We start from the raw sequence: 27,609 nt of genomic DNA on the forward strand, positions 1-27,609 counted from the left end.
AAAGAACTTCTCGGAAGCCTAAAAGAGTACTCCTCAATTGTAAAGAATTTTAGACGAGCAGTTAAACTTTTAAAATTAGATGAATTGACTCTTTTTTCTTTATCTGCTTATCAGTTAAAACTGACTCTAAAATTGGCCTCATGGAACCTAAGCTTTGAAATAGATAAGGAGGCCCTCATTGTAGAAAGAGGCCCCCTACCAGTCATTAATTCCTATCAAATTAGGATTCCTCAACCTTATGTCTCCTGGAATCTCCCCCATGGGGTACGTCGTTTTTTGTTTCTTCTGAGGCAGGACTTACTCCCTTTGAATAACCTATTTTCAAAATAGTATGGCTCATCAGGGATGTGCAAATTTTGTAACAATTATAGACAGGATGTTAAACATGTGTTATTTGTATGTCCGGCCTTAAAACAATACCGTCTTAAATGGTTGAGACCTACTTGCCTAGGACTAAATATCTTTTCTGCCTCTGCTTTCTTAGACGCTATCTGTAATCCGCCAAATGAGAGGTTTTGTTGTACAATTTTTAACTTTTTAAAAAGTTTTGGGGATATATATTGGATTTGTTTTTTGTAAGTTGTTGAAAAATTGTATAAATATCATTGTTTGATGACTTTATGTGGACCTCTGTCATGAATTCCAAAACATAACTAAAATAAACTTGAAACTTGAAACTCCACGTAGATTGGTTGTTAATTTCAAGAAAATCCACGTGCTGGAAAGATAGGGTTAAAATTAGATTTACCTTCTTGTTCAAGTTATCACCTTTGATGTTCATTAACATTAGAAATAGAAAGCTAGGTCATAACTCTACTCCAGAGTAGGGTAAACTAGGATACAGTGGACACCTGATTTATAAAAATAGGTGCTCCAGAGAGGATTCACATATTATAGTGTTAGCTTTCAAGACCACGTTGGTGCAGAAATTTTTTCCAGTGGTGTAAACTCCCTTCTAAGTGACCGTTCTGCATATTGCAGACATGGAGACATTCGCAAGAGGCCAACAGAGGTAATTTTGTGATGAATCGCCTTATTATTTTCACCAAGGATTTTATTTGTCTTTATTTAGTGTCAGTGCCCCTTTCAGAGGGCCAAGGGGCACTCAGGGGTTACTGGGCCCAACCGTGGTGGTTGAGGCTTTTCACTCCTCGAGTCCCAGGACCCAACCTACAATGGATCCTGAGCAACTGGGCCAAATGCCTCTTCTGCACTTGACTCTGTGGTAGCTGTGGACGAGCAGTCACAGGCTCCCTTGTGCGAGGTGGGGGGAGGAGATACAATTTAGTGAGTGCAACTCATTACTTAAAAAGCACAGAGCACTATAAATAAATCAATGTCAAGTTAAATCCTTAATTTTATAATGAAAATAGTATTTTTTATTTTTTACTCTATGCATCCAAATCAATGTTACGATATATATCTAAAGATTAACACATTTTCCCTGGAGGTATAAGCTCTAGTGTCTCGCTGGCAAATCCTTGTCCCACCTACTCTTCATAATGTGGTTGGGGTTATTCCCCATTCACCGGTGGCCGCATCCAGGGAATGTTCACTGGTAGGCCTTGAATCAAGAGTCCACTCTGACTCTTAGAAAGGCAGTCAAAAGTCTTGTGGTGCTGCAGCATTCTAAGCAGCAAGCCACTCAGGCCTGATAGGCCTGTAACCAGTGTTACCTGTTCCAGGAGCAAGGAAGCTTGCATTCTCTCGGAGGGTGCCCAGTTCACAGGCACTCTAAATGCTCAGTTACTATTCCTGAGAGTTGGCTGCATTCAGGATGCACAGCAGCATATTGCAAGTGGACTCTCCTCTGAGTTTAGGTGGCCGGCTCCAGCAGCATTTAGGAGGTGCTCCGGTGCTCTTTCTGCATGGTAAGTTTTGCGCTCCCCATTAAGTGGAGTGCTGGGTTGGATTCTGATTCTCCCAGTTGGGGAACCAGTGATTGAGTTATATCTGGAGGGTTTTTAGTGACTCAGGAAATTAAGGCGCACTGCTACATAAACGGTTTGTGTAAACTGATTCTGAGTATACAGTGCTACCAGGCAAGGGCATAATTCCCTAAAACCCCTAAATGTATGTAAGGTAAACCCTACACAATGTCAATCCAATGCAAGTCTTGGGCATACGTGAACAAGGCGGCAATCATATGATAGCTTTAAAAGTTGCAAAAAGTCTCAATGTTCAATCTCCAGTGTATTCATTCTTGTTTATTATTCAATGGAACACACAAAAACTAGCTGACACGTGTTTCGTCGCCAATGAGAGTTATCCCGCGACTTCTTCAGGGTGCTCTGCCAGTGATAATTCCGACCCGGCTGGTGACGATGTTTCAGATGTGAGAAAGACAAATGTCTGAGATCATGTAATAACTTGCAAGAAGTGATGCAATCTTCGTGTGAACTAGCTGCCGGTGATAATTCCAACCCGGCTAATGTTGTTCTAATTAAAGGTGAAAAGGTCCAAGAAATGTAACAGGTACAGTATCACTTCAGCGGTTACGCTGAGGTTGTTCCTGAACTTATCGTGGAGTGCGCCCGCACTGCCAAAAGAGTGCTGTGAGCCTCTGATGGCACGGAGAGTCGTCCGGGTCTCTACAAGCGGGTGCGCTGTAGCGCTGCACTGCCGGGGTGTGCAGAGCGATTTCCGGATCTCACATCTGAAACATCGTCATCAGCCGGGTTGGAATTATCACCGGAAGAGCACCCTGAGGAAGTCGCGGGATAACTCCCATTGGCGAGGAAAGACGTGTCGGCTGGTTTTCGTGTGTTCCATTGAATAATAAAACAAGAATGAATACACTGGAGATTGAACATTGAGACTTTATGCAACTTTTGAAGCTATCATATGATTGACACCTTGTTCACGTGTGCCCGGGACTTACATTGCATTGGGGAATCAGTGATGTGGCAATGCACCCACTGTGGTGTCCTCAGTTCACGGGGGCAATTAGGGTACAATCCTTTATGCTGACTTGTGACCTACAGGTCACTCGACTTTACAGTTTGTGGGCGACGGGCCAATCCTCACAGCAATCTTGGTACCGGCAGTCCCTACTGACACACGGGGATATGGCAACATAACCGAACAAGGCAACGGTCCTCATTGCACAATCGTCAGTACCACAGCGTCACCTTCTGGCATATGGGGTCACCACTATGTTCTGCACCGGCTTTGTGCCCTCTATATCCAGCAACGACTTTTACGGCGGCCCCTCTTGGCAAACGTGGTTGCCCCACAGGCATTACTCTGCCTACAAGGCACTCTGTTCACAACTGTCTTCACAGCTGCCCTCTCCTGGCATACAAGGGTTGCCGACTTGAACATGCAAATGATTAGTGCTGCAGCTGTCTCCTCACTCCTCTCACTGGGAGTCCACTCGACTGGACCTTGATCCCTCCAACCTGCTTTGGTCTTGGCAAGCAGGCAGGTACCGGTACTCCAGAGCAGGTGGTCTTGGTTTCCGTGGGTGATGCTCCTCACCCAGCAGAGAGAATAGCAGCCCCCTAAGTCCTGGTTACAGGCAGAAGTATTGCAAAACTACCACTCCTCACAGCCATCTGGCTGTTTGGCATATGGCAAATTTTGGGGGTCTTAACCTCCCTTTCTTATAGTCTATTTCCAGACGCAAAATGTGATTTAGGGTCTGAGTCTTTTGAAGTTTTATGTTAGGGTTCTGTTTCTTTTAAAGTGCACCCTTCTCTCCCTCTTGAAAGACTGTCTATCTCAGCAGGAGAGACTCCAAAGCTGATAGTCCCACAACTCAGGATCTGGGAGTTACTAGAATTCACACTTGTATGTCAGCTACATTGCTATGTACATCAAAAGATTTATCTCTGGCACTTAGCCCCACTCTTTAAAATTCTTTATTAGGTGCATCTCCTTCCTGAGATGTGTCAGTCCTTTTCCTAGTGATCTCTCACTGATTCAAAGAGCACCTTTTGAAGTGTACATTGATAGGGAGTCTCTCCTTTCTAAAGTGCATCCCACCCAGCTCACATTAATGCAACAATACACAACTCTGTCTGGGGATGATTCCTCTACCACCTCCAAGTCTTTACCACGCAGGCCTATGCTTCTCAAGATGGAACCCATTGTCCTCCATGTAAGGTACTATTACAGACACACTTGCACTCAGTGTATGCACACAGTGCACCCACTGACCAGTACTGCTATCTCCATGCATTGTGCCACACCAGGCACACATACATTCAGCACAACCATTCAACCTGTGTGCACTGCTAAGTACTGTAGCCTCTCTGTACTGTGCCATGGAGAACCACTTGCAAGCACATACACTTCCAGCGCACACATTCACGATGTGTGTGTTGCACAAGACTACACCGTTTATGTATTGCATTTCTTACAGATACACATACATGCAGTACTTGTATTTACCACACACACATGGCATAGCACTCTCTCAAAATGTACACCTCAATGGTATACACAAACCTACTAAATGCACTCACCATGCACGCCCTGCACAGCTCTGCTCTATCTCTGTATTATTCCCTTCTAAGGCACCTACAAACAACCAGCGCAGAGTCACTACTCCTGCACCGTGCAGCACTTAACATCTAATTGATGTAGGCCAAGGGTAAGTTAAGAACACAGCAGCACAAATTTAAAAAGATGAGTAAGGTGGAAGGCCTCACTCCACTGACACAGGTTAAAAAAGACACATTTGCTCCTACTGGTCACTACCCAGTATGCTGCCACCACAGTACTCCTGCTTCTTAACTCCTCGTGAACGCACTAGCCTTCTACCACTACGAGGTGAGCGCTTTGGTTGCCCTCCCAGTCCAACAAGACAAAACCTCCATCTGTAAGACAGGTCCACGTCATGACTCGCACACTTAAATGTATTTGCCTATGACAACAAAAACTAGCATTAAAGATGCAGACAACAGTACAGTTGGGCACTTAACACAGGGTTATACGTCTATTACTCCAGTATTGGAACTTTCATAGATTTACATGCTTGGATCCTTCCTCGTCGTCGATGGAAGTCCCCCTGTACCTTAATAAAGCAATACACTGATCGGTATAGACTAGAAAAGGCCTAGGCCTCTGGCTTTAGTACACTTTCATAGTCATTTTAAAAAAGAGACCAAACGTTAGGTTTTAACAAATCAGAATTAATCATCCTTTAGAACACTCCTGTGAGCAGATCCAGGCCCCAAGACTATCTACCACACACCATGCTAGGGAGTCTCCACTGAGCTCTGCTCAGTTTTTCCTGTTCTACAATTCTTCACAACAAATTTTTCAAGGATTGGTATGTGTGTATGTATTATATTTATATAATATATACACACACACATGGATAGCACAATGTCTGAAGAGAGCCTTTTTTGCCTTCTCTGACATGATTGTCAGATTTAGTGGCAAGACAAAAGTACAGATATACAGGTGGAAGATATATCTGGAAATATATATTACCCACTGGCGGTCGCCAGTAGGTAGTTATATTTAGGACCTAGTTTCCATAGGAAAAGCGTTTTTTCTTTTGACAATATCTTTGGCGCCATTTGATAAATCACAGCGAAATTTTAAAAACGAATTGTTCACTCAGATCAGCTCCTGTCTTGAACGTTTCGGGGTGATTCGTCGAGTGGGGGCCGAGAAAAAAGGGGGTCCCCAAAAATGTGTTTTCTCCATTTTAATTTCCATAGGAAACTTTAGATACGGCTACAGCCCGAAATGCTGAATGGTATTACACCAAATTTGGCAGAGAGATAACTCTTGGTCCAGAAAGCAAGCTTTTTATAAATGGTGTAAATCCGTTCAGTAGTTTTTGAGATATTTAAAGATTTACAGATATCGATATTTTAGAATTGTGAGATCTGATTGGTTGAGCCGTTCTGAGCACGAGCTTGTCTGTGTTTGGCTGCCAACACTTCAGACTAGGAAGCTTTGGCAGCCATCTTGTGACTCAGTTGAAACGAGTAGGGGGAAAGGAGGGGGTTCGAAGAGGGCAGGTTAGAACACTGTGAGCTCCCTAGGGTGCTCAAGGGGTGGCACAGGGAGTCCGAAGGTAAAAAAAACACATTTTTATATGTTTTCGGCGGGATTTGCGTAGGACTTGGAAATCACGGCGGGAAAAAGAAAAACGAACCACAGTGTCGCGCACTTCGTTTAATTAAACCCGCGGGATGTTTAGTTATGATGCAGGGTTTTCTTCTGTCACGGGGACTCCCACTTCCTCTGAGCAAATATAATGATATGAAGGGGGTACGCGTCTTCCCTCCCCCTTCGCTCCGAAGAGGAACAAGTCTTTGGAGGTATACATAAAATGTAAGTGTGGAGGGATGAAGCTTCCCCCATTCTGTCTTAGGGGCACTACTTTCCCAGGTATTTATGAATTCAAATGCGAGGGGGTGTTGTGGACTGCCAGCCACGGGGAGTGCGATGTTACCGGGCCTTTAAATTGGATGGCGGTGTATCGTCCAATTTCCCTTGAGGAGCTTTCCATGGCCCTGGGTATCGTTATCTCCGAGAGCCGGTTTCAACAATGACCCAATGGTGGTTAACCCTGGGACATTGTAGTTTGCTATGGCAGGGCGGGATCTATGCAGAGTTCCTGCTCTGTCATAGCAAACTTCTGGTTTGCTTTATGGAAGCAAGAGGAGGAAATTTGCTCTCGCTTTTATGAAGTGAAGCAGATTTGCTTTTAGGCAAAGGGAGCTTGTATGGAGCAGCTGGCTTTGTCCAAAAGGAATGCCGGCTGCCGCAGGAGGCGGGGAGGTGGCAGTGAGTCCAGTGGATTGGGGCTCCTTGCGCAGTTTCCAAACATTGTGGCCAGGCTCTGAGGGATATGGTTCCCTGGGCCTAAAATGGCCGGGCTGAGTTTTAAGTTCTAGGGTGGCTCTAAAAAGAGCCCTTATTTTCATTATGAGTTTGTTGGAGCTACATGTAAGTGTGGATACACAGCTTCAGGTTGTTGAGAAAAACTCTGTTTCCTTGATCTGTGAAATTAACTCCATCACTTCTGTATATGTCATCCATATCAAAACGTAGATTGTTGTTGTAGATGGACCCCATCTGAGGTATGCAGACACTGTTGTGTACACAGGAACTCCTCAGAATCCGGGCGATGTTCAAAGAGGTCCACCTCTCGACTTCCTCAACTCTAACATATATTGTACAGAGTATTGAGGTCATCAAGTGATGGAAAGGAATTAGGGTTGGAACAGCAGGGAAAGGGATACCAGAAAACACAATGATTAATACAGTTCAACTTTCTAGCTACTCTCATATGATCTCACTAGGTTGTCTAGTACCTGTCAGACAAGTTCCACCTGCAGCTGTGTTCCGCTATCCAACTTACTACTCAGTGATGATACTTCTCACACTTGAGGAGGATATACCTACAACATAGACCACAATGTTTAATACCGCGCACAGCCCACCTTTACTTGTTAAACCGCCTCCCCATCTCATATGTACCCTTGTGTTTGTCTTTCCCTTCAGTAGGAAACCAAGAGCAAAGATAAATGCAGAAAGGAAGAGACTCCAGGCTAGAAGGTAGGTAGTACGGAGCCCGTAGCCAAAGTTCTGTTCCTTGCTCCCTGGAGCTTTCTTCAAAATAAGAAATTATAATGACAGGCTTTAGTCAATATAGTTTTTCTCGAGTCCATGAATCAATGAATAGCTCATACTCTTCCACAAGATAACACAAATGCTCCTTGGTAAAAATAACTAAAGGAAAACAAAAATAGGACACACTGGCGTTTTACTTTCAAACCCCGGATAAAACAATCCCAAAGTTAACTTTAGAACCTAGAGTGCCTGCCACAGTACCTTTAAGGGCAGCGTCGCTCTGCAAATCATGTTGTGTCCAGCGCTGAGTTCCCCACAATCGAGCGGCCACACGAGCGCGTGCAGCTTCAGGACTCCAACGGCCGTTGGAACCAACCTTTGCAGAAATCAAGAACAGCTAGGCACCGATGCGTCTCGCATGACGAGAACGCCTCTCCATGTGCACGGTGCGGAGATCTCTCCCACTGACTCCGGTTTGAGAACCACCGTGAGTCGGAGACAGGACGAAGAACGGCACGCCCTGCGAACCAGCAGACGGTCATGGGAAAGGAAACCTGAAGGAATCGTTCTTCCTTCCAATACGGAAGAACGATGGATCCTGTAGCCGCGAGGAAACACCGTTCCTCACAATTGGAATTTACGCACGCCGGCTGACGTGTAACAACGCCTGAAATACTGGGAGGCCCCTCCTCCCTAGGCATTCTGGGAACTGTAGTTCATGGCACATCATCACGCAACTGAATACGGCAAGCGCAAGGGTCAGACCCTGACAGACACAGCTTTATTGACATTCTTTCTAGTTTTCTCAATCTGAGGAGATAATTGATTTAACCATTTCCACTTCTGTCTTTGGCATATATTGGAGTATACAAAGACAGTTTGAGGCAAAAGCAACAACAATTGTGCAAAGGTATCCTTCATGAGCATTTCCAGACCTACCCCAGTCAATGTGCCTAAGTCATTTCCACCACAGTGCACAATCATGAGGTCAGGGTGTTGGAGATGCAAAGAGGTTTTAACCAATGGCAACAATTTGTGCCACTTTAATCCTCTCTGTGTAAACCAGTTAATGTCCACATTTTGTAAACCTAGATCTTTGTCAATACGTCTGTGTTCAGCATACCTTTTGCACCAGAAAACATAGCTATGTCCTATGATCCATACTAGCATTTTGAAGGTATGGCTGAAAATAATCAAACGATGTCTGTAACTCATGTAGTCTGTTGGTAGAATGAGAGATATGTTGAAAAGTGGAGAAGAAGCTTTTTTTTGTTGAAAAAACGATAACTGATAACGTTGTGCACTGAAAACTAGGGTGCATGTAAGTTTCGTGAAAAAGTATGTTTCTTATTGGTTAATAAAAAATGTTTGAAAGGTACACTACATAGGATGCGATCAGACATGCACAAGTCAACCACACCTGTTACTTGCAGGTACTGTTCTGAACTTCAAAAAATGGTTAACTTGTGACCTGCGCCTGCCGTTGAATGTTGCAAAAACTGTTCGGATGAAATATGGTGAACTTGTGACCTGCACTTGTGGTTGAATGTTGCAGGAACTGTTGGTATGGAAACTGGCAATAAGGTGGTTGGGGGAGGAGTAGAAATAACTGTGGTATTAAAATATGAAATGCAAAATTAATTACAGCTGATATACTATTAAAGTTGTGTTGTCAAAATGAGTAGTATGTTTAGAAGAAGTGTTGAAGTACCGGGTTATTTAGAACCCAGCGGTGCCAGGGAACGCAGCCAAAGACTTCGAGTTCTCCTGTCTCAGACTACAGAAACGCATAGACTTATTGATGACGTCAAAGATCAAATTTATTGGCTGCAGCCAGTAACAGGTATCCTAGAAGTACAACACGGTGTATATTCTCAGGAGACTGCTCACTTTTACAAAGCTTGTCATCCCTTTTATACTGAATATTATGCTTCAGGCAAACATTCCTTACTTACAGTTGACCATTCACATATTTTCACGCCATTCACATATTTTCACGACAAAGAAAAAGCAGAATCATGATGACAAGCCCATATTTCAGTTTGTCCAGCCCACAATCAACTACCCGGCAAGGCCTAACACTTTTCATCAGATATCGGGTGAACCCCTAATAAAAACGGGCACCTCCTCATCGTAAAGCAGGCCATAAAGAAAGGAACAGAGGCAGGTGTGTGTGAGATTAGACATAGTTGTGTATAATAAAGAGTTTATGGCATGTTGTGGCTTGATCCTTAATCTCGCTCGGCCACTGGGAAAGAAACAGGCTGAGCAGGTTTGGCTTTAGGCAACGGAGCCAGCTTGCCCAGGTCACACAGGAGTCAGCAAAAGGTGTACGTGTCCGTGGACCCGGTCGGCCTTAGTCATCGGCCTATGTGAGGGCAACCACAAAATGGCTGCCGTACACAAAATGGAACCTGAGGGTTCAGAACGGAATCCTTGATTTCAGGGTGATCGCGTTACTTGAATATGACGAAAAGACTTGTATATAGTATACTCGTCATTCTCGGTCTGCTGATACCAAAATCGTCATGATACGACGATGTTTATGACACGGGTCTGAAATTTCAGTACCACAGAACCTCCTTTTGCCCTTACATAGGCAATTAACCTACACTCACGCTAATCTGACTCCAGGTCTATATTCATAAAATCATTGAGATGTTGCTGTAGCATCATCCTATTACTTAGCTCGTTTCTCGATACAGGTTTCCTTACACATGATGTAGCACAGAGGCCACATATAGTAGGAGCACACTGTACTCACAGACAGAACAGGAAAAGAATGGCAAAGATCATCCCATTGACCATCAGAATCTTCCATCCCCAGGCGGATATTAGTTCCCAGAACCACCCCATCAACGACCAATCTCCTTTATCCACATGAATAGATTCGGAGAACTTATGCAGTTTGGAAATGGCCTGGTACACTGTTGGAGCATTATCTGGAATGAAAACACAGCAACTTGATTGGATCACTTTACATACCCCACCTCGGTCTGCAAGTATGACATCTAATGCAACTCTGTTCTGAAGAGTCTTAAGGCGATCCGACTGGAGCTCAGCAGTCAGGTTACTAAGGGCACCAGCAGTTTTGACTACGGTGGACTCAACCACCCTCGTCAATTGCCTTATGTTCCTGCTGTTAACCATAGGTCCCCAAAACGGCAGAAAACCCTTCAGGAAATCTCCCAATTCTTGTCCTGCAGTGTCTTCTTTACTGAAGACACCTCTAACTACCCTTGTCTTGTGGTAATCTGCCGCAGCGGTGTAGGTGGGAGGCAACAGGAACGAAACAAAACATGTACCCGAGAAGTCAGGGGGCAACCATGTGTATGCTTTATCATAACAGATGAAATAGGTACCCTTAGCTGCGATGGGGAAGTCTGGGACGCAAAAACATACGTCTCAGTGCAGATACTCTTTCCTAACTGAGCTCTTGGATTCTTGCCAGTACCTTGCAGACATAGAAGACCCTGATGGGGTACAATCCAAATCGGAGAGGATCTTTTTGCTCGCTGGTTCTCACTCAGACTGCTCCATATCCAGTCACGTTCCATCCAATATATGCTAGTGTCTCATCTCTCGGGATAGTCTCATAGGAAGTAGCTCCTCTTACCATATCTACTATACCCTTAACTAGAGCACTATTCTTTGGATTATCTTTTACAGAACGTAGGGGGTGGACTTCACGGGCGTAGATGAACATTGTTCTGTATGCCCATACAGAACCATTGTAGCTGAATGGTAGGACCAGATAAGGGATACCTTTATCAGTAGTATGAGGCATAAGACCACACACCCAACAGTTAGTCGTGTTTACTACTAATTGGTGTTGGTGCAAGAGCTGAACGAAGGAGTTATTGACAAACTCTAATCTTCTAACGGACTCATGTTCAGGTAGAGGGTAAAAAGAATGCGAGGAAACAGTAGAAGGAGGTATGGGCTGTACAGTGGGTGCAAATGTCACTCGAAAATAAAAAAAAACATCCTACTAAAACATCATTACACTAAGCAACATGAAAATGCAAAATATCAGAAAACGTTTCTTGGTCATTATTATACACATTTTGGCTTTAAAGTTCATCTCTTTAGCAGGTCTCTCCATCTCGAAAAACTCCATCCTCTAACCTTGCTGCTCGCGGAGGTAGGGTGTTCCATGCTAAGGAATGCGCCTGTCGGTCCAAGGGAAACGCCCAAGAACCAACCAGAACCGTCGACCTTGTGTCTTCGGCTTGCACTCCAAAGACTTGTCGCCCGCGACCCTACAGCTGAACCCGGATGGTTGTTCGAAAAACAAAAATAAAAAAGTTTCTCAGATGAGAGAGCTGCACTTTCAAAAATAACAAAGAAAGGAATGTTTTTATTTGTCCATAGTTCTCGGCCTCAGATTACAACGGCTTTTCCCTGGTAGTGTCTGATCACGAAACAATAGGTCAGGTTCAGTAGTGTCCAGTCGAACTGACGGTGGCACGGCTCCTTGCAGAAAATCGTCGCTTTCACGCTCAGAATTTGTCCCTTTTACACGTGCATCGCTGAAAGGCAGAAAACGAGGCACAATCTCAGTTTCAGAGTCAGCAATACCCTCCTGGACCCACCGGTCGTACGGCAGAGGCAAAGGGACCCTCTTACAATGTACGCCGTGGATCCAGTTCTTCCTTCCTTCCACTCGCACTGTGGATCTCGTTGACAAAAGGACTAGGTAGGGGCCGGTCCAACGGGGCTGATCATTCTTTGTCCGCTGGAAGTTCTTAACTAGGACCCACGATCCAGGATCGATGATGTGCCCTGGATCTTCAGAAACCTGAGGCAAAGTATTGTGAACCTGTTGGTGTAAGACACGCAATTTAGCCGTGAAATCATACAAGTAATCAAGAAGTACAGGGAGTTCAATCTCACTGAATTTTGTCGGCCTTGGCACTCCCCATATGTTGGCCGGGCGGCCGAACACAATCTCATACGGACTAAGTCCCACTCGTGAATGCACAGTCATTCTTGTCGATAAAAGTGCCAATGGCAATGCATCAGGCCATTTAAGACCAGAGCTTGCTTGTTTCTTGGCCAGTTTAAGTTTTAGGGTGCCATTGTAGCATTCTACTAGTCCAGCTGATTGGGGGTGATTTGCAGCGTGAAACTTTTGGCGTATACCTAGCCCTTCACATACTCTCTTCATCACTTGACCCACAAATTCACTCCCATTATCACTCCAGACCATTCTCGGCAAACCAAACCTCGGGAAAAATTCTTTGACAAGGGCTTTAGCTGTGGATAAGGCAGTATTGTCTTTCAGGGGATATGCTTCTACCCATCTTGAAAAGGCACAAACAACAACGAGTACGTATTTCAAGTTGTTGCACCTCTCCATGTGGATGAAATCTAGCTGCAAAACCTCGAACGGATATGTTGGAGGCGCAAAATGACCATCTGGAGTTGGAGTTCCCCTACCAGGGTTGTATTTCAGACAAACCATACAATTCTTGACCACATTCTCTGCACACTTAGGAATTCCAGCATTTTGCCATACTGGAGCCAACGACTTACAGATCCCTTTCACACTGATGTGAGCCATTCCATGTGCCATTGTAACCACTGCAAGCACGTATGCATCGGGTAACAACCATCGCTGATGCTCTGACAATTCAACCCAACAACCATTTGCGTCTAATTTACCCGTACTCTCTCTCCACACTCTCAGCTCTTTCTCTGTAGCTTCAGCTTCAATAGACTTGACACTCTCTATCGTATCTTCACACATTCCAACGTCACCAATCCATCTTGCAGGGCCCGCAACATACATTCGACTCATCACATCTCTTGCCGTTTCTTTCGCAACTTCATCAGCAAACGCATTACCGCGACCAACGTCGTCAGTAACCTTCTTATGTGCACTGAATTTCACAATCGCGACTTGCAACGGCAAAGTAAGTGACTCAAGAAGCTCATTCACCAACTGACCATGCTGAATCTTAGTTCCATGAGACGTGAGGAACCCACGTTCCTTCCACAATCGTCCAAAACTATGCGCCACACCAAACGCATACTGGCTGTCAGTATATATGGTCACTTTCATTCCTTTTGATAATACACACGCTCTCGTAAGTGCAATCAGCTCTACTGCTTGGGCTGAATTGTGTGGGATGCGTGCAGCTTCAACAATCGTGTGCAAAGTCGTAACAGCATATGCTGCAGTCGTATCACCATTCGGAAGCTCGAAGCATGAACCATCCACCCATAAGGTACCATCACACTTCACAAGAGGAGTGTCCCTAAGATCTACTCTCCCTTTCGTTTCCGCTTCTGTCCTAAGAAAGCAATCATGCTGTTCAGAAACATCTGTCTCTGCTACCATTGGCAACAACGTAGCTGGATTCAACGTGTTGCATCTCTTTATGTGCACATGACTCGCTAAAAGTGTCAGCTCATAACCTGACAATCGATCACTAGTTAAGTGCTGTGTCTTGGTTCTGTTTAGCAAAGTATCCACTGCATGTGGAACCATTCCAATCAACGTATTATTGATCACCAAACCAGCAGACTGTCGAATAGAAACAGCTGCTGCCACTGTAGCTCTCAAACAACTTGGCAACGCTCTAGCTACCGGATCCAAAGTCGACAAGAAATACGCGCATGGACGCTGCTTGTCCCCAAAAGACTGTGTCAGCACTGATAACGCACAACCTTCTTTCTCATGGAAATACAGTGTAAAGGGCTTACTGTAGTCGGGGGTACCCAACACAGGAGCTGAAAACAATGCATCACGCAATTCGGAAAAACTTTTCTGACAATCTTCAGACCACGGAAGGGGATTCGGTGTATCTTTACAGGTCAATGCCACTAGCGGTTTGGCCAGCAGTGAAAAATGTGGTATCCATTGTCTGCAATATGATGTAATACCCAAGAAAGCACGCACTTCTCTCTGTGTAACTGGCACACTCAGTTTTGCAATCGCTTGAATTCGTTCTGGGGTCAATCTTCTTCCCTCCTTCGATAAGAGATGACCTAAGTAGGTCACCTCTTGTCGACAATACTGTAACTTCGAAAGCGACACCTTGTGATGAAAATCAGACCAATGACGCAACAATGATAAGGTAGCTTTCTTACAAATTTCCTCTGTATCGACGGCCACTAACAAATCGTCAACGTACTGAAGAAGAGTAGCACCATCAGGTAAAACAATCGTATCAAGCTGTGTTTTCAAAGCCGACTATATATTGATGGACTCTCACAATAGCCTTGGGGAGCGCCTTTGAACCGGAAGCTTCGTCCTCCTAAACAGAATCCAAAAATATCCCTGCTCTCCTTCGCAATAGGGATGCTGAAGAAAGCATTCTTCAAGTCAATCACCGAGAACCAAGTGGCTGAAGCTGGAATCATAGTTAGTAAGGCAGTGATATCAGGAACAACTGGAAACTGTGGCACTACAATCTTATTTACTTCTCTAAGATTAATCACAAACCTGTAAACAGGTGGCTGAGAAGGGTCAGTTTGTTTTAAGACAGGCAAAACAGGGCTATTGCAAACATTACCTCTTGTTTCCTCAATCACATCCTTTTCAATCAAATCATAAATGATCGCTAGTAACGCTTTTTCACCTTCATTAGAAATCTTGTATTGGGGAATGCGTGGCATTTTAACATTCACTTTCAACGTCACAACATATGGCGGTATTTCCAAAAGGCCCACATCATTGGGACCAGTAGCCCAAAGAATATCAGGAAGAGACGACAATTCTGTCGGAAGTTTATCCTTCGACAAATACATATGAGAGACCACTTTCTTACCAAGTGTAAGTTGCACTCCCGAGGGAGAACAATACAACGTCGCATACAATCTTTTCAACAGATCCAATCCCAACAGGTTCTCACCACAACCTGTCGTCAGAATAAGGGGTGCTTCGAATTCACAGGGTCCAACAGAAAGGGACATAGGACTAGAAATCGGGTTCCTAACCGGGGCACCAGAAAAACCTACTGAAACATTCGTCTCGCCAGACAAAGGTGCGCCAGGGAGTTTAGAGTGCAAATTAGAACTCTTCGTAGCACCAGTATCCAACAGAAAAGGCTTTGACACACCTGATGTAATCACCTCAACATAAGGTTTACTCTGATCTACTGGAACTGAAACAACTCCCTCTCTTCGTCTATGGCTGTCCTAGCAATCATCACCTTCCATATTCTCACCTTCTGCATAATAGTCATCAGCATAGTACTGAGTCGTCCTACCAGACACGTTATTCTGTTGATCAAAACCAATCATTGAATTTTGTGGAGGGAAGGAACGTGCATTCTGGGGGAATCCTCCACGTCCTCTACCTCTAGGTGCTTGTGGAACACCTCGACCTCTTGCGCTAGAAACACCATTCATACGCTGTAACAAAACAGGGCAGCTACTTTTAAAATGACCCTCTTCTTTGCAATATGCACATTGATTAGGGCCTACAGGAAAACGTGGTTGAGAAAACTCGAACCTTTGCGAAGTTCTCTGAAACTGCTGAGGCTGCTGATAATCACGCTGGTTATTACGGGGCGGATACGCTTGCTGTAAAAGCACTTTCGTCTTCAATTCTTTAGTTTTCTTGCCTGCCCTATCTTTCTCATCCTTATCCCTATTTTCGTAGTACTGCGCAGTGGCCAATATCTGTGTTGAAGAGGAAACGGCCCACAAACTTTCTGAATCTTTCAATTTCTTACACAGCTCGGGAAGTAAATTGCGCACAAACTTGTCAACGAACAATCGTTGTCCACCTTCTGTACTCATGTCTTGACCACTGTGGTCGATAAACGTCTCTTCAAACCTAGTGAAGAAATCAGACACGGTTTCCTCTTTCTTCTGCTTACATGCTGACAATTTATCCCAATTTACACGCATCGCAGGCATCAAAGTCTTCATGTAAGTAACAATCTTACCAGGGAGTTCCGCTACTAAAGGCTCAGGTTTAGCACCGCCTACTTGTCTGTCATTCGCAGCACTAATATTAGTCCATGTGTCGCCTAGCTCTTGCGCATGATCTGTATGGCGAATCAAACCCCATAAAGGTTGTGGAACCACATTTCCAAACAACATGTCAATATCAGCTAAATTCATAATACATGAGTCTGCAGTCTGTGATAATTCCTTATAGTACCCTGCAGGATTTTTACGGGGGTCAGGCAAGGTCTGCTTAAGGGCCAAAACTTCAGCTCGCTTCCATGGAACATGTACCCAAACACGCTGAAAATGTGCTGGCACAGCTGGGGGGTTATTATTTGAACCAGCAGGTACTTCTTCCTTCCATACCGGAGGAACCTCTCTCATTGGATATTGTCGCGCTTTTCTCCTAGCAGAGGGATCAGGCTCAAACAACGATCGAGAAATACCCTTATTCCGAAATGACAACAATGTCGCAACTGCTTTCTCAACATCGGAACCCACAATTGTGCCTTTCGCAAATTCGAATCGTACACGGCACAACTCAGGTGGATTGGGCTCCAAATCATTATCCTCCAAATCCTCACAAAGAAAGGCACACATTTTCTCAAAAACGTATCTCTGCTTCGGTGCTTCCCACTGATGGAAGACATCCATAATAGACTCTAGCTCATAGCTTGTGGGGTCGGTAACCCATTTATGCGCCAAATAATCCAATGTTTCCCGCTCTCTAGAGTCGGGCAGTTGACTACGCAACTGTTTGCGCGTTGAAACAGGGGTCATACTTGCTGCCCCAAAGAGAGGAGATAGGAGACTGGCAACAGTATCAGTCATTCTCTGTCGAACAGAAGGAGAAGTCGATGAAAGAACAGGAGGAAAAACAGAGTGAGGCAAGGCAGACGCAGAGGCAGACGCAGAGGCAGTGTCAGAAGGAATATCAGAAGGGGCAATCGATACAGTAGGTAAAGTCGTAGGAAGTAAAGGCGGAGCAGGTAGCAAAGTCGGCGGCCCTTGAGGAGGCTGCGCCATAGCAGTAGGAGCCAACTGAAGAGCAGCTGGCGGTTGTGGAAGAACCTGAGGCAAAACAACCGGAGGTTGTACAACTAAAGGTTGTGGAGGTGCTGTAGCACTCTGCGCATAAGGGGGTGGTGAACTCAACAAATGCGACATTAAAGGATCTTTCTCGAGTTCCTCTGCTGCATTTTGTTGAAGAGGTGGAAAAACTGGATAGCATTTATCGATCGCCATTTTACGTTGCCTGTGCAACTGCTCACTCGCTTGTTCTTCTTCATTATCTTTATACTGCATAGCAGCTTGCATTATCAAGATACCCTTTTCTCTTTTATTTCTCTTTGCTAATTTAATTTCTTTCTGTTTGGCTTCCTTTCGCCATAGGCGGAAAGAGTCAAACATCGCTGGCCGGGCTTTCTTCTTAAAGAGTTTAACCTCTAAATTATCTAGAACTTCCGTATAAAAACTACCCTATTGGGGCCATTTGAGGACACCGTCCTTCCTTGTGTACCTAATCCATACTTCATTATACGCAATAGGGCCCACGCCGTGCTTCACGTACAGCTCATAGGTTGGAGTTCCAATCGGAGGAACTGGACACGAGTCCTCCAATCGGGAATCCCTATTTCGACCACAACAAAACAAATTTCCAAGTCTACTAAAACCAGGCATCTTTGCTCACTAGTCTAGCTTCAAACTTCAAAGGATTATCGAATACGATAGTCTCGTGAATACACGAGTCCCTCGGCTTTGGTACTTGCAAGTTCCAAATCAAAGATCCCAAGGGGATACCCAAAACTAAAAAAAACAATACTAAGGACTGGGAGACGCTCCACTCATACTTAACTGAGGTATCGATGACGTCACCAGAAGACTCGTCTATCGTCTCGCTCTACAAATCATCAAAGGGTCCAAGACAGGGCGATAGTCAGGGCAGCAGTCCTTCGTAGCCGTCGGAAAGCGGGGAACCTCGCAGCAAAGACTTTCGGACCACGACGACATACAGGGGTCGATGAAGTGGTTGGCCTTCCTCCAGAATTTTCACACGAAGCTCCTCACGAACCTCAGGCTTGGACCGGTACCGCTGAAATGGCCCCACATGGGCGCCAAATGAAGTACCGGGTTATTTAGAACCCACCGGTGCCAGAGAACACACCCAAAGACTTCGAGTTCTCCTGTCTCAGACTACAGAAACGCAGAGACTTCTTGATGACGTCAAAGATCAAATTTATTGGCTGCAGCCAGTAACAGGTATCCTAGAAGTACAACACGGTGTATATTCTCAGGAGACTGCTCACTTTTACAAAGCTGGTCATCCCTTTTATACAGAATATTATGCTTCAGGCAAACATTCCTTATTTACAGTTGACCATTCACATATTTTCACGCCATTCACATATTTTCACGACAAAGAAAAAGCAGAATCATGATGACAAGCCCATATTTCAGTTTGTCCAGCCCACAATCAACTACCCGGCAAGGCCTAACACTTTTCATCAGATATCGGATGGACCCCTAATAAAAACGGGCACCTCCTCATCGTAAAGCAGGCCATAAAGAAAGGAACAGAGGCAGGTGTGTGTGAGATTAGACATAGTTGTGTATAATAAAGAGTTTATGGCATGTTGTGGCTTGATCCCTAATCTCGCTCGGCCACTGGGAAAGAAACAGGCTGAGCAGGTTTGGCTTTAGGCAACGGAGCCAGCTTGCCCAGGTCAAACATGAGTCAGCAAAAGGTGTACGTGTCCGTGGACCCGGTCGGCCTTAGTCATCGGCCTATGTGAGGGCAACCACAAAATGGCTGCAGTACACAAAATGGAACCTGAGGGTTCAGAACGGAATCCTTGATTTTAGGGTGATCGCGTTACTTGAATATGACGAAAAGACTTGTATATAGTATACTCGTCATTCTCGGTCTGCTGATACCACAATTGTCATGATACGACGATGTTTATGACACGGGTCTGAAATTTCAGTACCACAGTGTGTTGTTCAAACTTTGCAGCAGTATTATTAGAAATAGGCTTCTGACTTGTGGTAAGGGTTCAGTGTTGTATGGCAATGCAGCAATGTGGGGGGAGTCTCCAAACCACAAAATAAGAGAACCAGTTTGGGGCATTTTAGAAGAGAGTTTAAGAGGGTTAATATGAGTAACCAATAGAAATGTGTTTTGCACTGTGAAATAATGAAGGAAGGATTTTGATTTGCTATTTACATCTATTTCTGTGCGGAACGAGAGGGAAATTTTGCCATTACTGGTTCTATTCTTGATGAGGTCTTGAATTACATTTATTGTGTGAGAAAGAAAATGTTGCATGCGTTTGTGAAATTTGAAATCTGCATACCAACTACAGAGGTGAGTTACAAATTAATAAGGTGTGTTACATAATGTGTAGCAGTGGTTAAGTCTTTGCAGCAATATTTTTAAGTTTGAAAATATTATTTTTAAAATGATAGTGTTGCTGAAGTGTGCTGTTTCACATTTGTTAGAAAATATGCATAGAGTGTGAGTAGTTGCTGAACAAGTACTCCATGTGTATTTAGGTGTCTTTGAGAAAGAAGTGTAGTTTGTCATGTTCAAAGGAGTGTGTGGTTTTTGAAAGTGTGGTACAGGGTTAATTTGGGTTCCAAAATCAAAATAGAAATGTTGCATGCAGACGTGCTCGGACTTTTGATATTTCAATATAAGAGAAGGCAACTGTCACACTCCCTCGCAGACATCAGAAGGCCGGCAGATCGAGAGACTTAGAATGACACATCCCTTTCTACATGTATTTTCACACGTGTTATGCATCGGAATATCCAAAACCTATATAACACTGGTATATATCTATTTGTATTTTTTTTAAGCATGTGCTACTAGGAAAAGGAACAGCAAGATGTACGCATGCTTTCAGTAATGTGGTGAGACTTTCAACTGTGATATCGGAAGGATTCCTGCTTTGCATTTGCTAGAGTGAACACTGTTAGTAGTTGCATTAAACAACCAGAAAGGTGCACCACACAATCGTTTTAAGTACAATTTTTAGTTAATAAAACAAGCGAAGATGATGTCTTTTCTTGTGTTTTCAATCTTTATTTTCCAACATAAGCAGCAAACAGCCGACGCGTTTCGTCCCTAAGGGACTTCTTCAGGGCTTATAAGTTGAAAACTAATCCTTCCAACTAGTGTCTTCAATGTTGGGAATCCGTATGGCACCTTTCCAAAGGCGATGACCCCAGAAGAGATAAGTGCATGTATTTGTTGGTGCCTGGGCTGAATCTTCTTATTTTGTATGTTTAGAAGTAGAGATTAGAAGAATTTGAAGATTTCCACATAATGGGAACCAATATCTGTTACGGATTTTTACTAATTCCTGGCCATATACGGTGTAGGGACCACACGGACTTTTATGTGGGCACTGGAATACCAGCAGATCGATCGTGATAAGTCGACCTGCGCACATCCACATGGAATTAGTCTCCGCCGAGATCCGAGCAGCCCAGTGCTGTGCTACTAGGAAAAGGAACAGCAAGATGTACGCATGCTTTCAGTAATGTGGTGAGACTTTCAACTGTGATATCGGAAGGATTCCTGCTTTGCATTTGCTAGAGTGAACACTGTTAGTAGTTGCTGAGTAGTGAAGATGCAAATGACAGATGAGGTCAAAGACATGCTGGTAAAGGGAATCGTGATTATGGTACTTCGTATGAGTCTTTGGGAAGGTATTATTGAAGTACACTGTATATTAATTAAGTGTCTTTGTGAAATTAGAATGCAGTCTCTTATGCTGAAAGGACTGCATGGTGTTGTGACTAAGGTACAGGGTTGAATTAAGATCGAAAATCGGACAGGTAAATGTAAGAGAAATAGGGATGTTTGTAGATTTGCCTTGTCGGAAAATACAGGGGGGGCGCTCCTTTACAAGAGATATGTTTTATGAATATCTGGGAGATAAAATAATAAATGGAAATGTTTCCTGCATATTTTGTATACGGATTTGTTCACACTGGTGAATAACATGTGAATATAAGTGAAGGTAATTGTCAGGCTCTCTTACTGTGCTGAATCTGCATATATTAGAGGGCCGATACAGAAAAGGGGGTGGTTCTGAAACTGGGATGGTGCAATGAGCTAAAAAACGGTGTTGGATCTAGCCCTGATCTCTTGACTGGGTGAGAGTACTCTGCTTAATTCAGAGACTCTGTCCATCACCACCCCTTATTGTAAATTATTTTGTCCACCCTAAGCGTGGAAGGGTATACTCAGATGTGAGTCCCTTGCTCATTGCACCATCAGGATTCAAGCAAGCCGGGCCGAAGACGCCTGAAATGGCAGAAACCGGTCCCCGGAAGCTTGTTTCCTTCCCAGTGTAAGAATTGGCTTTTGTAGTCTGGTCTGCCCTGTTCCCATGATGCACTGGGCCAGGGACAGACTAATTTGCATACAGCCAGGTTCTGAAACTGGGATGGTGCAATGAGCTAAAAAACGGTGTTGGATCTAGCCCTGATCTCTTGACTGGGTGAGAGTACTCTGCTTAATTCAGAGACTCTGTCCATCACCACCCCTTATTGTAAATTATATTAGAGGGCCAGCAGATCAAGAGTAGGGGAATGACACGTCCTTTTACTCCCCCTCTCCCTATTTCTCACTCCCAATGGTTCCTCCCTCTTCTCTTTCTAAAAAGAAAGTAACAGAGGCCCATCTACTGTGAAAAATAGCACTTAGACCTTCACTGGCCTGCTGGTGGCTTCTGTAGAGCAGAGAGAAAGTCACAAGTACAGGAGTGCAGTGTGTTATGTTGCAAGGACTACATGGTCTTGTGACTAAGGTACAGGGATGAATTGGGGTCGAAAATCGGACAAGGAAATGTAAAAGGAATGACCTTCTGCAGATGTAAATGTAGTTGAGCTTATATAGCGCACAGCTACCCGCAGTGGGTTTCCCGGCGCTTGCTTAGGGAACCCGTCCTGGTATTCCCCTGTGAGATAGCAGGGTATCCACAAGGTGAAAGTCAGGCATCCCGCCGCGAGGGGCCGTTGTGGAGATTAAGCAAGCTATTGCACAGAGTCGCAGAGTGTGAACCCGTGAGTCGAGGAGGCACCGGGGTGAGAATTATCGAGTCCGTGGAATTTTTAGCCCAAGACCCGCCGAGGCGGGGAATTGAACCCTGGTCCAGGACCGATCTCAGCTTCCGGGTCTGCTGCCTCTAACCCCTGAGCCACACTTCTCCACAACAGATTGAACCTTGCGGGAAAATACTGGTGGGGGGGGGCGCTTTATCAAGGACATGCTTTATTAACTTCAGGGAGATGAAAAAAATGAAATGTTGCATGCACACTTGGTGCATGGGTTTGTGCACACTCATGAAGCATACGTGAATATAAGTTAAGGTAATTGTCAGGCTTCCTGCTCGTTCTGGGTCTTTGTACATCACAGGGGCAGCCGATCAAGAGACTAGGAATGACACGTCCCTTGACCTCCCCCCATCCTTCTTCCTGCTCTCTAACAGTTCCTCTCCCCTCGTTTGTAAAAGGAAGGTAACAGAGGCCCATCTGCGATGACCATCACTGGGCTGCTTGGGGCATCTGAGGACAACAGAGAAAGTTTTTTTGTATTTAATTTTCCATTAGGCAAACAAAGGACATCACAATACATCCCCCTCCAACATAAATTCACATTCAACGTATGACAAATAATCATAAATACTCAAAAACAGCAATGTCCCTACAAATCCAACAAAAAAAGACAAATAACTCCAAATTAAAAGTTAAAACAATAAAAAGGAAAAAAACATCCTCACATCCTCCCTAGACGTTAGTTACAAAGTCGTGCTGGAATAATGACACTCCGCCCAGTGAACATTTTTGACACCCTTCCTGGCCTCTCGCCACCCCCCTCACAACCTCTAATGTGCATCCCCTTACTCAGCAGCAGCCACCCTATTCAAAAGAAACAGACGTAACGGCTCCCAAATGTTATCGGTCACGAAATTGTTGGTAATTCTTCCGCGTACGTTACCAAGTTACCTTTGCAGTAGACCAAGTCCTTTATCCAATGTTCCACTTTCGGAATGCGTTTTCCCCCCCACGTAACTGCCACCCTTCTCGCAGCCAGAAGCAGGGCCAATCTTACAAATCTCCCACTCGCTCCCCTGACGTGTGGCACACAGCATAGCAGACAGACAAGCGGAGTGCACTGGAGCTCCATTGTTACCATAATCTTTAAGTCTCTCACCACCGATTCCCAGAACTCATACACCGGTCTGCGTCCCCAAGCTAGATGCAATCAGATTTAGGCAGTCCAAAGCTATGCAACCGTGCAGGAGTGTAATACACCTGATGTATATATTTAAAATGTATGATGCGTAAATTTCCATTCTTAATAAGTGTACCTGTTAATTTGCATACATACTTCCAATCCTTCTCTGAAATCAGCTCAGGTAGACAGGTGTTCCATCTCTCCCATCCTAGAAATCCGTTTTTTGTTAGTGGGAGTGGTAAGAGCAAACTGTAGTGACAACAGTGTGGGAGGTTCCAGAGGCTAAGTAGTGTAATGCATTCTGATTGCATATTGCAGTCTGTGCATCGCAAATCTGAATAACAGTGATGGGTTACTAATGTATTGGAGAGTGTCCGGTGTAATAAACGACCCTTCTGGATATACATCTTGCATCCGTTGAAAGCCTGCCATATTAAGCAATGGCATCGACGGCGCTTCGTGGGTCACTGACAGTACAGCGTGGTGCTCTATGTACATGGCTGGTGCGTATAGCGGCAACGTGTGCGCCAGACACCCAATCACCTGCCAGGCAGCTATGGTAGCATCCACTGCATTTATTTCCGTTCTCGGGGTTCCACGTGCCCGGTGTGTGACCACGCTGTGCAAGGGCACCGGATAGACATCCCCCTCTTCCACCGCAACATGTGGAATAAATGCATGCGGTCTCAGCCAATAGTACACGTACTGGGCCTGCACGCTCAAATAGTAAGCATAAAAGTCCGGCGCTCCGAACCCTCCCCTGTCATACCTACTGGCGAGCATCGACCATTTTACGCGAGCATGTTTGCCACCCCAGACCAGCCGCAGCAAGACCCCTCGGAGATTATTGAAAACCCCTTCGTTAACACCATCGGGATGTTGAAAAGCAAGTACAAAAACTGCGGCAAAACCACCATCTTAATTAGTGCAATGCGGTCCGCCAGGGAAAGCGGCAGTGACACCCATACATCTACCTGCTGCTCCAGCCTGGTGTATGCTCTCACATAGTTTTCCCGTATCACTGTACTCTGGTTTCTGTGGATCCAGACTCCAAGATATTTTACCGGGCCTGCAGGCCACACCAGCAGGAAATCCATATCCGGTTGTTCAGTGGACTCCGTCAGAGGAATCATAATGGATCCATCCAAATTGACAAAGAGGCCCAATAAGCAGCTGAATCCGACATATTCCCGGAGCAGCTGTGCCAGGTACCGGGAGGGTTCCCAAACAAAAAGCACCATATCATCCCGTATAGCGAGATAGCTACTGGACGATAGTTAAAATTTAGTGCTGTTTCCCTATGCCTCTGCCTGATGACACACGCCAGTGGTTCCAGTATAATTGCAAATAGCAGTGGGGATAGCAGGCATCCCTGGCGTGTGCCCCTCTCTATATTAAACGGTTCGGAAGTCAGCCCTCCAACGCGCACCCTGGCCGAAGGATATGCATAAAGCATCGCTATCCACTGTATAAAAAGGGGGGGGGAATCCCATACGCAGCAACACAAAAAGCATGTAGTTCCATTCAACCGAATCAAACCCTTTTGCTGCGTCCAGTAGTACAGCCGCAGCCGACATGCTCGGCTCGAGTATATGGAGCATGGAAAATATAGTCCAAAGGTTATGAGACGTGGATCTATCGGGTATGAAGCCCGACTGATCAGGCAACACCAGACACCTCATCAGGGGTTGCAACTTAGCTGCCAAGATCTTGCCAGTATTTTAGCATCTATATTAATCAGTGACAGATGACGGTAAGAGTCACATCTGTACGGGGGCTTATCTTTTTTGAGCAGGGTTATAATCAATGCCTGCCCCAATGACGGCGGCAGCTTCCCGGACTCTTGTGCCTCAGCATACACCTCCAATAAATATGGAGCAAGCAGGTCTGCATACACCTTATAGAATTCCACCGTAAGGCCATCAGCACCGGGTGCCTTTCTATTAGGAAGCGCTGATATGGCCACCTTAATATCCTGCTCATCTATAGGCAAGCATAGAAACTCCCTGTGTGCATCAGATAGCCAGGCGCACGCCACATCCTCTAGGTATTCCTCTAACTCAGCCACTGTTGCACCCCCTTGGACGTGTATAAATCAGCATAAAATTCTCGAAATTGTTCTGTAATGGCAAGTGGGTGATAATGTTCCTCCCCATGTGAGTCCGTGATCATATCTATATGTGGTTGCTCCATGCGATCCTTAATCTTATTAGCTAATGTGCGCCCCGGCCTCCCTCCTCTCCATACCATCGCGCCATGTGTCTGCGTGATAAATATTTTATTTCAGTTTCAGCCAATGCGTCATATTCTTTAATCAACTCATGTACACGAGCCAAGGTGTCAGCCGCCGGGGTCGCTGCGTAACTACGCTCCAATTCACGAAGAGCGTTCTCGGTGCTGGCAAGCTGCGTTGTAATATCCTTCAATATGCCTGCTGCGGTACAGATGCACACACCCCTGATAGTGACCTTCAAAGCCTCCCATAACGTTGAGACCTCTACCACCGTGCCCTTGTTAATTGCAAAATATTGTTCAATAGCCTCCCTCACTGTGTTCTCATATACCGGGTCAAGCAGTGTCTCTGAGCGCAGCCGCCACGTGAAAGGGAGATGCAAGGCCATCGGGATTTCTAAGTCTAACTGCACGGGATTGTGATCTGACAATATGCGCGGTAAGTTTGCCACCTCCCGCACCCAGTCTATGGCCTCCCCTCCCAACAACCAGTGATCTAGTCACGACCAGCTGTTGTGCGAAGGTGTCGCAGGTGTCCCTTCTTTCGCCAGGGGGTTCCTCACTCTCCACACATCGCTTGACCCAAATTCCTCCATGGCACAGTCAACACATCTGGCTACTTTGGGAGTGCAATGGGACAATGGATTAGACTTATCCAGATCAGGATTTAAATAGGTGTTCAAGTCCCCCCCACAGCACAGCAGCCTCAGGCCAATCTCTCAATGCAGCATACATCCGCATAAAACACACTGGGTCATCCGTAATAGGTCCATACATATTAATTATAGTCACCAATGACCCACCCAGTTTCCCTTGCACCATTGCACATCTCCCCTCCTCATCAACAGACGTAGGAACGGGCTTAAATGCTACACCCTGTTTAACCAGTATCATCGTGCCTCTGGCATATGATGAAAACTAAGCCACCAGCTTGAAACTCGCCCATCTTCCTGCAATGCCACGTTCAGTATTTTTTGTCAAATGTGTTTCCTGCAGCAAGGCTATATGTACGGAATGCCGATTCAAATATGCTAATACCTGTCTCACTTTTTTAGGTGAGTTGAGGCCCCTCACATTCCAGGTCAACAGTCGAAATCTCTCACCCATGACAGCCCCGAGCGACACCTATCCACCTCATCATTGACTCAAGCGGCTGTGGAAGGGCACCGCAAATACCACATTGAGGTATCTCATCATATTTTCCAGCTCTCACTCCAATCGACTTCTGTGCAACATTTACGAGAAAAAAAAACAACACATACCACACTCTTCCCGCCCCCGCCCCCTCCAAACTCCCAATTAGGTCGAGACCGAAACCTACCCCCCACCCGCACATCAAACCCATTTTCCCATTGTCCATTCAACTCAACAATTGGGGAACACCCGCTAGGGGGAGAGGATCGGCAACGAATACTCACACCGAGGTGTGGCCGCCAGATTAGAACTATGTAGCACACCTGTGCGCATTAAACAATGAATGTGGCCAGCATCTGTGATGCTGACCAGGTACAAATTAACAAAACCTCATGAGATCATATTCCACATATTTAGGGAAGCATCCCCTGTCCACCACAGGTACAACATATAAGATCAAATCAGCATTTGTTTGTGTCCCGTATCAAAAAACCTGCCCATGACCAACAAAGGGTATACAATATCACCAAAATCAGTCCCTTTCC

This window comes from Lissotriton helveticus, chromosome 11 (assembly GCF_964261635.1).
Source record: "Lissotriton helveticus chromosome 11, aLisHel1.1, whole genome shotgun sequence".
In the NCBI taxonomy this organism is placed as follows: Eukaryota; Metazoa; Chordata; class Amphibia; order Caudata; family Salamandridae; genus Lissotriton; species Lissotriton helveticus.